Source organism: Haemaphysalis longicornis, unplaced genomic scaffold (assembly GCF_048455015.1).
Source record: "Haemaphysalis longicornis isolate Haplotype H1 unplaced genomic scaffold, Haemaphysalis longicornis Haplotype H1 scaffold_4, whole genome shotgun sequence".
NCBI lineage: Eukaryota > Metazoa > Arthropoda > Arachnida > Ixodida > Ixodidae > Haemaphysalis > Haemaphysalis longicornis.
This window is the reverse complement of record NW_027526361.1, coordinates 54621169-54636016: the sequence shown is the minus strand read 5'-3', so window position 1 is coordinate 54636016 and position 14848 is coordinate 54621169. Positions and strand designations below refer to the sequence as shown.

Below are 14848 nucleotides of genomic sequence, written 5' to 3'. Positions count from 1 at the left end.
CGCTTGGGGCAGCCCAGCAAAAGCGACGTGCGGAGAAGACCGAGAAAGTTCCCCCGGCTGCCCGATTTCGCCCGTTTCTTTCTAGTTTAGCGCCGAGTTGTTCTCGACACAAGGGAACTTTTACTATACGCGTGAATATGCGCCGAAAAAAGAACAAGAGTAACGCAGGACGAAGGAGCCGGTGGCGTCCAGGGTTGGGGGAGCGAGGGTAGGGACCACTGGACGCTGGGTGCCCGCACGAGGAAGACAAGTTCCAGTATTGATCCACATATGAGCTTAATACCGTTCCATCCATTAACTTATTACTAAGCGATTACGCGAGATGTAAATGCAGGAACAGAAAAGAAAGTCCAGGCAGACGAAGATGAAAAGTGTAAGAAAAATAACGTAGATCGATCGCTTTTGTGCGAAGCTCACCGTCTTCTTCAGGAACGATGAGTGGTCTTGCTTTGCATAATTTTGAAAATTTTGCGCTAGGCGGAACAAGGTGGAGCAAAAGAAAGGAAAAAAAATTAAAGAAAGCCTCAACGCCCACGCTTAGAACGCAGTATCTAGCAAAGCTATAAATTGGGTCAGGTAGCGGATAAGTACGCTGTAAAATGAAATGATGTTAAGCAAAGGAAGCTCCAAAGAAGCTTCTAAATTAAATCAGCGCTCAATATTGTGCAGAGAGCAGACCAGGTGTTCTCTTGTACGCCTCCCCTTCGTTTTTATACAAAAAGCAGGGACTGGGAAGTTTTGGCTAATTTTTTTTTGCAAGGCATAAGACCGCTTAAGTAATATGCCACAGTGGGCGTCGGTGAGCGCTTTTAAGGGCCCCAAAACCGTTGATCTAGAACACACGTACTGCATAGCCCCCCCTCCCCCCCCTCATTTATAGTCCCTGCTTCTATCATAATCCTCATCACAACGAAGAGCCTGGGGGATTCTTTCTTCAGAAATGCTAGCACCTCAGGTGGTACATTTTTTGCGATCGGCTCTTCGAGACGCCTAATCTCCACTACATAGTTTAAAGTTTCAGGGCTATGAACAGGGCAAAAGTTAGGTGTAGAGGACAGTACAGTAGGAGCGAGTGTAAGGTGTCTGAATAAGAATCATGGGCAAGTACGCTCCATTAAGGGGGGTTACCAGCGAAGTTGAGGAGGCAAAGAGTTTTGAACAAATGTAAACGAACTCTTGACGGAAGTTGGGTTGCGACTAGCTGTTGCACGTCGTCATTCAATCTTGGAAGATACCCGCCGCGGTGGCTCAGTGGCTAAGGCGTTGCGCTGCTGAGCACGAGGTCGCGGGTTCGATTCCCGGCCGCGGCGGTCGCTTTTCTGATGGAGGCGAAAAGCAAAAACGCCCGTGTGTACGAGATTTCGGCGCACGTTAAAGATCCCCAGGTGGTCAAAATTAATCCGGAGCCCTCCACTATGGCGCGCCTCATCGCCTGCGTTGCGTCGGCGCGTTAAACCCTAAAATCAATCATCAATCTTGGAAGATGGTGTGGAATAGGGGCTGGCTGGACGTATCCGTTCGCGGTGGAGAATCGGAGCACTTCACGTATAGGAGGGAGTCTTTACCCGACCCGAACATTCGGAAATTTTCGATCTCCGCGGGGTCCGGGAGTCCAGAGCCCGGACAATGCGCGGAATCCCCGTTACGACAACAGAAGAGGAGAGAAATTCAAAATGGAGCACCGAAACTCGTCGAGTTAAGGCAAGTGTGCGGAGTCAAATAAAAGCAAGAAAACAAACAAACAAACAAACAAACAAACAAACAAACAAACAAACAAACAAACAAACAAACAAACAAACAAACAAACAAACAAACAAACAGACAGACAAACAGAAAGACAAAGAAACGAACGAACAAACAAACAAACAAGCAAACAAACACAGATATACAGACAGACAGACAGACGCACACGAACGCCTCGCGCTTTTGCGTCAAAGTCGGGAGCTGAGTTTTTGAACACGCAGATTTGTTGGCGGCCGCAAAAAATCCAGGAACCCTAGCCATAATCAACCTCGCTGTAAAAATGAGAGCTGTTCCATAGTTGGACGTGGACGCTCGCGTACAGGCCAACGCCTCCGACAGCAATGAGGAAAGCCAGCCGAATGAGGAGAAAAAACAAAAAAAAAAGAAGATACGATAAAAATGGCTGAGGCTTCACGCAGCTAACCCTGGATATGCAAAGCGAAAGCTTGGCTTAGCTTGGTTAAGTTTTGGTTTCACTACGTTAACCTTTGACTTAACTGTTTTTATTATACTACCGTATTTACTCGCGTAATGATCGCACTTTTTTTCCCAAAAATATGATGCAAATTTAGGGGTGCGATCATTACGCGAGGTAAAATTTCGCGAAAAAACATTGAGCGCAGAAAACGCAAGTTGCCGGTCAGAATGTTTACGATAAGTCTCATGAACATAATCAACATAACAAAAAAAACATGACAACTCCACCGACCACCGAATGACCACCGAGTGACGTAAATTGCAATGTTTTCATTACGTAACGCACCGGAATTGCGGAATTACGGAACGCGCCGGAACGAGTTTGCTGCAAGGTGAGAACAGGTCGACCAATATGTGGCTGCTGCTGTCACAGTGTGGGACATCAAGACACGGCTGCCGATGCAGCAAGCCGAGCGCGCTTTTCTATATGTCTGGTGAGTACATTATGGGCATTTAGTGAGAATTGCTTCCGCACCAATAATGAACTCACGCTTGCCGATATCGCTAATATCATGAAGTCCGCGGCAATAACGTAGCCATGCCCGCTTTGAAAGAGGAGAAAACAACGGTAAGCACGACCATCGTCATCAAACTTGGCACACATACGACACATGGCTGTGGCAAGTTCAGAGTGCGATTATTGCGCGGGAAATAAAAAAAGTCGTATTTTGACGACGAACTTCAGGGGTGCGATCATTACGAGAGTGCAACCATTATGCGAGTATATACGGTATTCGTCCATAGCCTCCCTTTGTCTACGGTTGTGGTCCCGCTTCCGGCGTTTTTCGAGCCGAATGGCTCGCAGGGCGATATCCGCGGTGCGGTCAGACGCTGCTTGCCGACGACGGCTTAAAGCCTTCAGCTCAGTGCAAAGCTCAGAGAAGGCGGCCCGGCCTTGCTTTCATTCATGTCCAAGCTCGCATGTACGCGGGGAGTCCCGCGGTCAGGTGCGAACCAGCAGCGGGAAGCGCATGCGCCAAGCCGGCAGCGAAGGCGGCCACGGCGAATGCGACCGTCAGCGGAGATCGGCCAGGCGAGTCACGTGATGCGCCGCAAGGATACGGCGCAGCTGCGGTCAAATGAAGGTCAGATTTACTGCGACGGCGAAACCGCTTGACGAGATTAGTAACGCTTTGCTTTAAAAGAACAGAAAGAAAAGACAGTGATTTCGCTCATGAGGCTTTGTGGGCTTTGGATGAGAATTCTTTTGCGGAGGAGGCTCAAGATTTGGGCCCAAGTTAAATATCCCCGGGTGGTCAAAATGAATCCGAAGCCCTCTACTACGGCGTGCCTTGTTGCCCGGGTGTAGCTTCGGCACGTTAAATTCTCACGATATGAAAAACAAAGGTTTAGCCGACATTGAGGAGGAACTTAATTGATTGATTGATTGTGGGGTTTAACGCGCCGACGCAACGCAGGCGATGAGGCGCGCCGTAGTGGAGGGCTCCGGATTAATTTTGACCACCTGGGGATCTTTATCGTGCGCCGAAATCTCGTACACACGGGCGTTTTTGCTTTTCGCCTCCATCAGAAAAGCGGCCGCCGCGGCCGGGAATCGAACCCGCAACCTCGTGCTCAGCAGCGCAACGCCTTAGCCACTGAGCCACCGCGGCGGGTGAGGAGGAACTTAAGGCGTGTCTGTACTGAAATTATTTTTTCGAGCTAGGCGCACGCATGAAATATTGTAATTAAAGAAAAAAAGAAACGATGAAAAGGTACCACCCAAAGTGGTGATGCAATGACTGTTGTAGACGACGTCGGGGTTTTGATTCCCAGCTTCGGAGGCGGTATATCTCACTGAGGCGAAGTACAGGCATGCTTCATGATGAAATGTAACAGCGGAATAAACGACGAGGGACGCAGAAGGAGAAGAGGGACACAGCGCCCGTCTTGTGAATTTCTTCTGTGTCCCTCGTCGTTTACTGCGCTGTTACATTTCATCATGAATACGAACGAACTCGCCCAACTTTCCATTTTGTTAATAACATGCTCATGTTGACGAAAGTTCCACCTCACAGTGAAGAATACTGCGGGGTCTAAATTTTTTATTGCCCTCCGTTATGATGTCTATCATAGTTCAGGTGCAATTCCTTCATGCTAAACCTCAAATTTGAACAATTAAATGACGGGAAAAGTACATATTGCTACTGAAATAAACATTAATTAGGTGAAGTAGAGGCGCGGTGTGAGAGGCTTCTCTCACCTCCTGTATAAATACTGCCGAAGTCGCTATTGACATTTCATTAAGAAACTTCACAAAATGAGGACTTCTTGTTGATTCCCATTAGAGGGAAAGAAAGGTCGGAATGTGAAAGCACCACTGAAGTGTTGTAGTGCAGCCTCATAGTGAAGTAAAATTATATTGGACGAATGAAGCGTGTTTGACAAGCAAAAATGTCTCTTTTCAGTTGAAAGCAACTTCACAATCAATATGGCGCAAATGCTGCGGGGCTGGGGCCTTAGGAAGAAAAAAAGAAAATATAATGCGTTAGCATATAAACTGGAAAGTTTGTTGGGCCAGCTATTATTGAGCCCGGATTTTCGTGACAGCAATGTTTCAAGTTGCCATAGTATATTGTCTTTTCCACATCGTTTTTTTCCCCTCTGTAGTTCAACTTGCTCCTTCGGCAGTTACAACGATTCGAATACCAGAGTTTTGGCTTTCTACACGTCAGAAAAATAGTGAAAACCGCGGCGGCACCCCTGGCGGCCGGCTTAACAACGGCCGCAGTGACGCAATAGTGATCCGAAACTCGCTTTTCTGGTGTCTTACGTGAAGTCCCCCGGTCCGTCTTGAAGCGGGTCTTCTTACTCCACGGGCGAAAATTCGGTCAGGAGGGTATCGATTCTGTGACCGAGCGCTCTGACTTGGTCCAGTTTGATGAGCCGGATTCGACCGGTACTCAAACAAAGCTTCATCGGTATTTCCGGCACTGGACAGCAAAATCGACGCCCTGTGCTGCAGTTATTTCCCCTTGCTTTGGATTGTTTCGCTTGTCCCTAGTCTCTATACAGGCAGTTATTCCTGCTTAATTTTCCGTTTCAGGGAGTCGAACTGATACGCCGTACGGCTCATCAGTTCGTTTTATAATCAGAAAACAAGAAGAACGCAAAGAGAAAGGTTGGTTCGCTGTGATGTGGCCATTCGTCCCTATAATCACAGCACGACAATGGGCGCATTATGTGGGACTATTAGGATTAGCCGCTGCTTAGCCTTCGTAAGTCTGGAAGCTGGGAGATATCGTTTAAATGCGTTATGAAAATTACAATAATTCAAAAGTTCCCGCCTTTAGCACAAACACAAGTACCCCGTTAATCAAGAAAGCCATCAAGTTACTTTATTTTTCATAAGAAGAAGTGATTGTTGAGGGGTCGTGGATGGGGAGATAGAGGCCATTTACTGTCTGGCATTGGCCGACACCTTAACTGGCCGAGTGGGGAAGAGAAGAGAAAGGAAAGATAGAGAACGAACGAGCGAGAGTAGTTTCATAAATACATGTGTATTTTGTCAATAAGATTTTTTATACGGCACGCTGTTGATAACTAATAGTACGTTTCTGTCATACAATTTTCTGAAGAGGCAAGGCGTAATGCACGGTTGGTTCATTTTCACAATATTTCATCTGCGTTTCCGTCGTTATTCTCATGTCTTCATTACTTTTGTGTTCGTCCTTGGGGTAAAGATTTATAAATGCCATATGTTTGAGAACAACTTTAAAATAGATGACACGAACATTTTGGGGCAAATAATGGAATCGGACATCGGAGGATAGGAGCGGGTGTGTGTAGTATATAAGCCAGGATTTCGACCTTAAGTGGACCTGAATAGGCTGGTGATGATGATGGGCTGCAGCCTGCGCGCGCACGCACACACACACACACACACACACACACACACGCATATATATATATATATATATATATATATATATATATATATATATATATCTCCCCCCCCCCCTTTTTTTTTTTTTGTTTGTTTGTTGGTTGATGTTGTAACGTAGGCGTAGCCTGACTGTATGCACACTCTCCATTTGCGAAACATTTTCCATTCCTTCTTACAGTTTTATGCAAACCTATATAAGAAATGTGTTCAATGTTTGCGACACCATAATCATGTAACTTTACTCTGATGAAGGCAAGTCCCATTGCCGCTACGTAAGTAAACATTGTTTGTTATTGTTCTTGCTGTGTATCCGACTCTTTACTTATACTATTTCTGCGCGCTTTGTGAGTTTATCTTTCTCTAGATTTATATATATATATATATATATATATAAATATATATATATATATATATATATATATATATATATATATATATATATATATATATATATATATATATATATATATATATATATATATATATATATATATATATATATATATATATATATATATATATATATATATATATATATATATATATATATATATATATATATATATATATATATATATATATATATATATATATATATATATATATATATATATATATACCAGATCTGGAACCTGGAACATTACCAGACCTGGAACGCTTCCTTAAAAAGCAAATCTTATTCAGATCGATTAAGTTATTTTTAGGCAGCACCGCTATTAGTCCGAAACTAAAGCTATTGCCTGACGTATAATTTGTTTTGTTTTTTCTTTTCGAAACTGCGGAAAGTTGATTGTAGGGTAACAGCGGCAAGCTCTTGATTTGAACATCGCGTGCGTAAGGAAACTTTACAGTTGGCCGCGGCCATAACGGGCTAAGGCGTGCGCCGCTCGGAGCGCTATTGTCATCTACCTGCACGGCTGTTTACGTTTCTAGCACTCGGCCTCTTTATATCGGAGTAAAACTGCTGTGAAAATGGAATCGTTGCAGAGCCTGTAACTACAAGCGCTTTCCTTGAGCCGTGTCGCTATATATTTGTAATAATAACAAAACGTACAATCCTCGCGGTTTCTTTAAACATTAAAAAAACGTGATTATAGCCGTAATGCAAGTACATAACATATACTTCATGATGTGCGCAAAAAGTCGTTAGCCCCTTTTGAAGTTGAATTAAACTGGCCTCTTTTTAAAGCTTGCTACAAGTTTCGCCGGACCATATTGAGGCGGTTGATCATATATATAAACGCGTTGAAGCCCTAGCCTACAACTATTGTCATGACGACTGTTGCTTTAGTAATGGCTTTGTACCCCAGGTTAAACCAACATGACTGTAAGCGCAAAAATATTCCTCAGGTTCCTTACTGCACGTCTCTTTTCTTGGTACACTCGGGCTTCTGCGGATGAGTGTGGCCCATGTTACTGTGGAACGAGTATTCGGGAGAGCTGCCTAAATGGAACGCGTTTCGAGACGGCATTAAAGTCGTGGGTGTGCTCATTTAAAAATCATCGTGTTAATGGCCTAAATCAACGAAAGAAAAGTAATGCGACCAAGGAAAGGCAAAGTGACGCAACTGTAGGTGTTAGGGCAAGAGGGTTCGGTGTCATGGACCAAATGTTAGGGCAAGAGGAGACAGGCAGCAGGGTTGGGTGTCATGGCTGACAGGAACGGGCTTCTGAGCTTTAATAAATAATAAAGAATTATAATAATAATAATAATAATGGCATGATTATGAAGACGATGATGATAATTATGGAGCACACCCCAGAGGGGATTCAACACCCTCCCGCCGCCGCATAATGCATGTGCCACAAGCAAGTACTGGGTTGAAACGCACCGTGACGCCACTCTTGCTCGCAGTTCGACGCTCTTTCTTTATTGGCGCTGCGTGTAGATGATGTTCTCGCGTTGCAGGCTGCTGTACGTGTACGCTCTTTTCAAAACGATTCTATAGCCCAGCGAATCATGCAGTACGTCGAAACGCCTCATCCTCCTTGTAGCGGCTCGCGCTGATGTACCACTCTTGATGCGCGCATTTTCTACCTTTTAACGGCAAGCTCGCGAGTCACTTGTCGAGGGAATTCCGAGACTGCTGTTTTGCTTGGCGATCTGCTGCTTCTGCTGCTGCATCTTGCGAGTCCAGCCACACGGTGACAAAACGAGGTCGATTGGTTCTTCGTCAACATCTTGAGACACGTTCACCGCTGTCGGCAGCTTCGTCGTCGTTCTGTTTGAACAGCGTCAGTAAAAAATCGGCGGTCGTGCCTTGTCACATCTTTTACTCCCGACCGCGAGAAAAACGTTGAAGAGTTACGCAATTCATCCGAGATCCTAACATTTCCTTGTATTTGTCCACGTCGGGAACGTCACATAACATCCGTGGCACTCTTCGTTTTCGCTTCCACGGGTGCCTCAGCCTTCGTTGCAGCTTCAGAAGTGCCGAGCGGCGTAACGATGGGAAAGACAGAGGACCCACGCGACGAGGCTGCAGGTTTCCTTGAGTTCCACGCCAATGGTTCACGTCCCTAGGAGATGGAAGTGTGGCCTTCCGGGATTTACTCTCAATCTTGAACCCTCTTGTGCGGCGGTTGGTCTTCAGAGGTAGGCGTCAAGTGTATCGGCGGTTTGCCGGTTTTCTGCTCTGCATTTTGCTCTTTCGATGACCTTTTTGTGCAGTAGCGGGGCTGGAAAAGTTTGATTGATGGGATGATCTAGGCCGACGACGCTTTCTGTGAGATGAGCCATGCCCGGCGGTAACCGTGTCTTCATGGACAGGCTCCACAGGCGTTGCTGTTTCTGGGTCTACGCTGTCAAGCATACTTCCTTGGTATACACGAGATGCTGGCGGGTACTTGCCCGCATTCGCCGGTACAGTCTCAAAAATATCCGCAAAGGCTTCACTCTTCATGAAGTGTGCAATGAAGTTGTACTTCATCGCATGTGCTAGCTGCTCAATGCGTGTTCCTTCACGAGCTCACGCTATATTCAGTTCGACAAAGGCCGCTGGCGTGTCCCGAAGGTCCGCTATCGATGGGCAAGCGTTTGCTGTTCCTTGTAGCAGGCTCGTGTTGCGTCGGCAGGTACGGAAATGCACTTGTGGTGTCGGTAAAAGTTACATACGGATCACTTGCCAGTGAATTGGTAGGCCGATAGTAAAGTTTGGCGATTCTGTATTTTAGCGTAATTCGTTTTACCTCGGGAGCATTCTTTTCTTTCGGAAAGTTATTTAATGAGTAAGGAGTGATTTTGCGCAGTGACAGCTATCGGTGTATAATTCAGCATGCTCTACTTCCTCTTCAAGTTCGTCGTCGACTAGATCTCTTATGTCAGAATCCAATTTTCTTAGGTTTATCCGTTTACGTTCGAAGTTTTCGAGGCCCATTTCGAGTTTCCAGACAGCTCGTAACGGAGTAGTGATTCGGTCAATATCGGTAAGAGTAGCTGCGAATTCTGCACGGGCCTTGTTTCGCAACAAACGCAGAGCGTCCAGTTCACCAGCTTGCTCTTCGGTAGCAGTACTCTTGGTGCCAAGCATGGTGGGCTGGTCGAGAAGTGGCTTGTCTGCGTCGGTGGGCGAGTTGCGGTCGTTTTTTGTCGGTGCATCGGGGATGGCCACACCCGGTGTCGGTCGTGTCTGGTTAATCACAGGTCCCTCGAGGCCGGAGGTAGGAACGCCAGTGTTGACGTCGGTGCCTTCGAGGGAGTCGGTCGTCGGTATGCGGCCGCTGTCAGCCATGGCGACCGGTGGCTCAGGGTGAGTCAGCGGTGAATGGTTCTTGGTCTTACTTGCCTGTAGCCACAGTCATCCCTGCTGCTGTCCCCGTCGGTCCATGGTCTTCTTCCCGGGTTTCGGCACCAAATGTTAAGGCAAGAGGATGCAGGCAGCAGGGTTCGGTGTCATGGCTGACAGGAACGGGGTTCTGAGCTTTAATGACATAATTATGAAGACGACGATGGTAATTATGGAGCATACCACAGCAGGGATTCAACAGTACGTGCAGAGAAGCTACCGCGAATATTTAGCCTTCAATGCTTACTGCACTACACACAGGACCAACAGGTCCTATTATGGTAAATACCTGGAACCACGACGAGAAATACCCACGCGGAAACTTCTGACTATAGTTTTAAGTGCGAATGCACTTTATAAGCGACCCCAAACCTTCCACCGCCGGCGGCGGCGGCGTCCGCAGTCCTCCTCTCTATATATAAAAAAAAACAGCATCCGGCGCCAGGTTTCCATCCGAGGACTCAGCGGCCGCAGCGCGACACTCTACCGACTACGCCACGGACGCGACGCTGATATCAGTGTCAGTAACGCGCCTTATATCTTTAACGCAGTCCTCCTCTCTATATAAAAAAAAAAGACAGCATCCGGCGCCAGGTTTCGATCCGAGGACTTTGCGGCCGCAGCGCGACGCTCTACCGACTAAGCCACGGACGCGACGCTGATATCAGTGTTAGTAACGCGCTTTATATCTTTAACGCATTCAAACTACGTCGTCAGCGGCGTGCGTTGGCGACTCAGCGGCGTTATAGCGGCTTGATAACTGCGTAGTGTACACGTGATACTACAAACCCGATGGAAGAGATGGAAGAGAAGGCGGCGAGGCGGTGGGCTGCGGGGGCCGAGCGCAAGCGCCGCAAGCGGGCCGACAACCGTGCATTCGCACTTTCACATTCTCCCCCTCGGGGAAATGCGGGGGAATTTTTTAATGTGCACGAGAGCATCAAACGAAGGTTGTAGGAACCGACACTGTACTCGGGTATAATTTAAGAAGGGCAACGATGATGATGATGGTGATTGATGATTTCTATTGGTTTCCCCTTTGTATCGGGGTGATGACATGTCATCTTACCAAAAAGGACTAATATATCTATGTTTTACACTCTTGGTTTAATCCGAGCGCTGCTTAGGGCAGGCACAAAAAGCTTGTTAGGCACAAAATACTTTTTTTTCCGTTACAGGTGGTAACTGTCTTAGGCAATATTCCCCTCTCTGCTTTTCGTCCACCAGCATTCTAATCTTCTTTTCGTCCCCTCGACAGCCTTGAAGTTAACTTCCTCTGTGATACCCTTAAATCCTAGCGCTTCTGGAAGCCGAATATTTCCTTCATGTAGATTTGGATGGATATCCTCACATTCTAACACTATGTGCCGCATAGTTTCCGTTTCTTTTCCGCAGACCACGCGTACCCCATCATTTTGTGAATACTTCCCCACAAAACTCTTAGTTCGCAGGCAACCTGCTCTAGCCTCAAAAAGCAAAACACTGCCCTGGGAATTATCGTAGAAATTTTCCTTTCTGATGTTCATCTTCTCAGCCCTGTACATCTCTAACGACGTTTTAGCTTCCATTTTTTCCCTCCATTTATTCGTTTCAATCTGCCTTGCCTCTTTTTTGGTTACCTTGGCTGTTTTGGATTAGCCACTGTTCTTTCCGTATTTTATCGTTAGCCTTCTAGTCTTCCTTAACCACTGCGTGTCCACGCTTTTCAAGTATAGGTACCTAAAAACCTTAGCTGCCCACCTTCGTTGATCCATTGCCCTCAACCTCATCTCAAAGCATATTTTACTCTGAGCTTCTGTAACTTCGAACGACGCCCAGCCCATATCTCCCTGAACTGCTTCGTTAGTTGTTTTTCCATGCGCGCCTAAGGCCAAACGTCCTACCGTTCTCTGGTTTACTTCAAGGCCTGATAGAACGTCTGATTTTAAGCAGAGTACAGCATTCGCAAACGTGAGGCCCGGAACCATTACTCCTTTCCACATTCCTCTTACTACTTCATATTTGTTATACCCCCACAGAGCTCTATGCTTCATTATAGCTGCGTTTCGCTTTCCCTTAACCTTAAGTTGCTCCTCGTGAGTACTTAAGTAGTTATCCCCTTCCGTTTATCCACACTCCCAAATATTTATATTCCTTCACTCTAGGTAATTCGCCTTGCTGGATAGACACTACGTCGGTGGTAGCGTCATTGAAAACCATTATTCCTGATTTTTCTGCACTGAAATTTAACCCGAGGTCAGTGGCTTCCTGGCCGCTAATATTTATTAGCCGCTGCATATCGGTTTGGTTATCAGCTAAAAGAACAATGTCGTCTGCGTATAACATTCCCGGGATATGCTGTTGTACCACTTCGCCTTGCAGCATATGGGTTAGGCTAAACTCTACTTGACTTTCTTCCAGTTTCTTTTCTAACCCTGCCATGTAAAGCATGAACAGTATTGGGCTCAAAGGGCATCCCTGTTTCAGTCCCCGATGGATGTTGACTTGCTGGGCGCATTTCTGTCTTTCCCAAGTAAGGTGCACTCTATTGGCTTTATAGATTGCTATAAGGAACTGTACTAACTCGTCATCTAATCCCTGGAGTTTCACCATTCTCCACAGCCGTTCTCTGTTTACGTTGTCATATGCCCCTTTAATGTCCGAGAACGTAATCCATAGTAATCTATTCTGTGCTTTCGCAATTTCAATGCATTGCGTTATCACGAACAGATTGTCATCCAGTCGCCTGTCTTGTCTAAATCCATCCTGCAGTTCCCCAAGTATTTCATTTTCTTCCATCCATGCTTGAATTTCTGATTTTATCGCCTGCATTACGAATCTATACACCACTGACGTTACTGTGAGTGGTCTGTATGAATCAATACTGGCTTTGTCTCCTCTGCCTTTATATATTAAATTCATCCTACTTTCTAACCAGTCCTCTGGTATTTGTTTGGTTTCTATCACCTTATCTATTGCCCTCATAAGCGATTCCTTACTTTTAGGTCCAAGTAGGTTTATCAGTTGCATTGGTATTCCGTCCGGGCCCACTGCTGTCTGGGGGGAAACCTTTTGCTCTGCTTTTTTCCAATCAAGGTTGCTCAAACTTATTTCCCTTTCCGCAGTCTTTTGTGGCGCTGATGTTATCGGTGCAGGTTTCCCTAACACTATTGTCCTAAACTTCTCACTAATCACTCGATGAATATGCGCCAACACGTGCCCTCCTTCTAAATGTTCCCCCTCCTCATCAATCAGGAATTTTTGATGGTTATCGTTTTTTGAGCTTAGTGATTTTACATGGTTTCAAAACTTCTTGGATGCGCTTTTGTCCTTCTTCCGTATTTCTGCCATCCATTGTTCGCTTTTCTGCTTGATCTTTGCTTGCACCATTTTCTGCACTTCTAGTTTTTTCCCACGGTAGACATCCGAGTTTTCCTTCACTACCTCCGGTTCCATACCAGTTCTTTTTGCTTCTCTATGTTCTCTCGACGCCTTTCTTCGCTGGTCAATAGCCTCTTTTATTTCCTTATTCCACCAGCTTCTCGGCTTTCTCTTCCCTTTCCATCGGTTTCGTTCCTTTGTGTCATTCATCTTACCTTTTATGAACGCAATCATTTCGTCGTAATCCCAATTTTTGCCTGTGTATTTATTGATTTCATTTTCCAATCTATCAGCGATGATCCTTAACTGCTCATTATTCAAATCATTTCCTCCTATTGTACCTATTTCTGCATTTGTCCGGGTTGCTCCTCCAAAGTGCAAGCTAAACCGCTTGTGGTCGCTTCCTAAGCTGTCTGTTCCATTTTCATCTATCCTCATTTCCCGCAGCCTTCCGTATACTGTCTCGGATACTAAACTGTAGTCTATGCTGGACTGTTTGTTACCGCTTTCCCACGTTATTTGTCCGGCACACTTGCTTTCCGTGTTTACTATTACAAGCCGGTTTCCCTGGCATAGATCTATCACTAGAGAACCGTTGTGGTCTGTGTATCCATCCAATCCTTCTATATGGGCATTCATATCTCCAACTATAATTATTTCGCCCGAATCTTTGAACTCGTTTATATCTCTTCTCAAACAGTTTACCATTTCCTCATTTTCTTCCCTAGCACTACTTCCGGTCCACAGATACACCACTCCTAACGATGTATTTTTCCCCTATATGGTGCCTCTAACCCATAGATGCTCTTTACAACTTTCATGCACTCTCTGCCAGTCGGTCCCTTGTTTAATGAGCATGCCAACACCTCCCCCTTTCTTCATTCCTGTGGTCCTGTTGCAACCTTCCCAGACATAATTGTCTGTGATAGGTGGGGCTTCTAGGTCCCGGAGGTGAGTCTCGGCTAAAGCGTACACGTCTATTCCTTCCCGTTCAAGTTGCTTTTGAATTTCCACCCATTTATCTGGCTTTCTGCCTCCCTGCATATTTATGTAGCTGATTAAACATTTATTGCATTTGTTTTTCCCTTTCCGCTTACGGGGTCTGTTTTTGTCTTTTCCAGAATTGTTTGCTCCATTGTTTCCACTTAAATGACTTCTGTCAACGCTCTCAGTTACGTCCGTAGGTTCTCCGTTTAGCTTTAGGCCTGGCTGCCTCCCAGCGTTGAGTGTGCATGTGTCTCTTGCTTCCCCTTTGTCTCCTAGTTTGCCTTCTTTAGCTGCGCGGGGCCCCCCAAAAAAGCTACCGCTCTCCCACCTAAGCGCCACCCGACCTTGTTTCCTAGCCTGGGGCTGAAGTGAATCCCGTCCCACTGAAAAGCTTGTCTATGTCCGATGCTGCCCACTACCCTGTTCACGTCTATCACTTCAAGCCCAAGTTCCCTTCCTCACCTCACGATCTCGCTGTTAGCAGCAAGTACTACCCGTTCGGTGTGCACGCCCTGCTTCATCACCTCCGGCACGGTGCAGACTGCAATGCGCACATTTGGGGCCGTCGCCCGCAGGTCCTTTACCCCCTTCGCTATGTCCTGGCCAAGTT

General features: G+C 46.1%; 1 pseudogene across 1 annotated transcript in view; it reads right to left on the bottom strand.

Annotated features, from left to right (window-relative positions):
* LOC144179753 (neuronal acetylcholine receptor subunit alpha-7-like) overlaps positions 1-14848 on the bottom strand; it is a 106448-nt pseudogene that overhangs the window by 24176 nt on the left and 67424 nt on the right. Inside the window, exon 3 of the transcript XR_013324330.1 lies at positions 9621-9891. The product of XR_013324330.1 is annotated as a neuronal acetylcholine receptor subunit alpha-7-like (transcript). The remainder of the gene's footprint in view (positions 1-9620; positions 9892-14848) is intronic.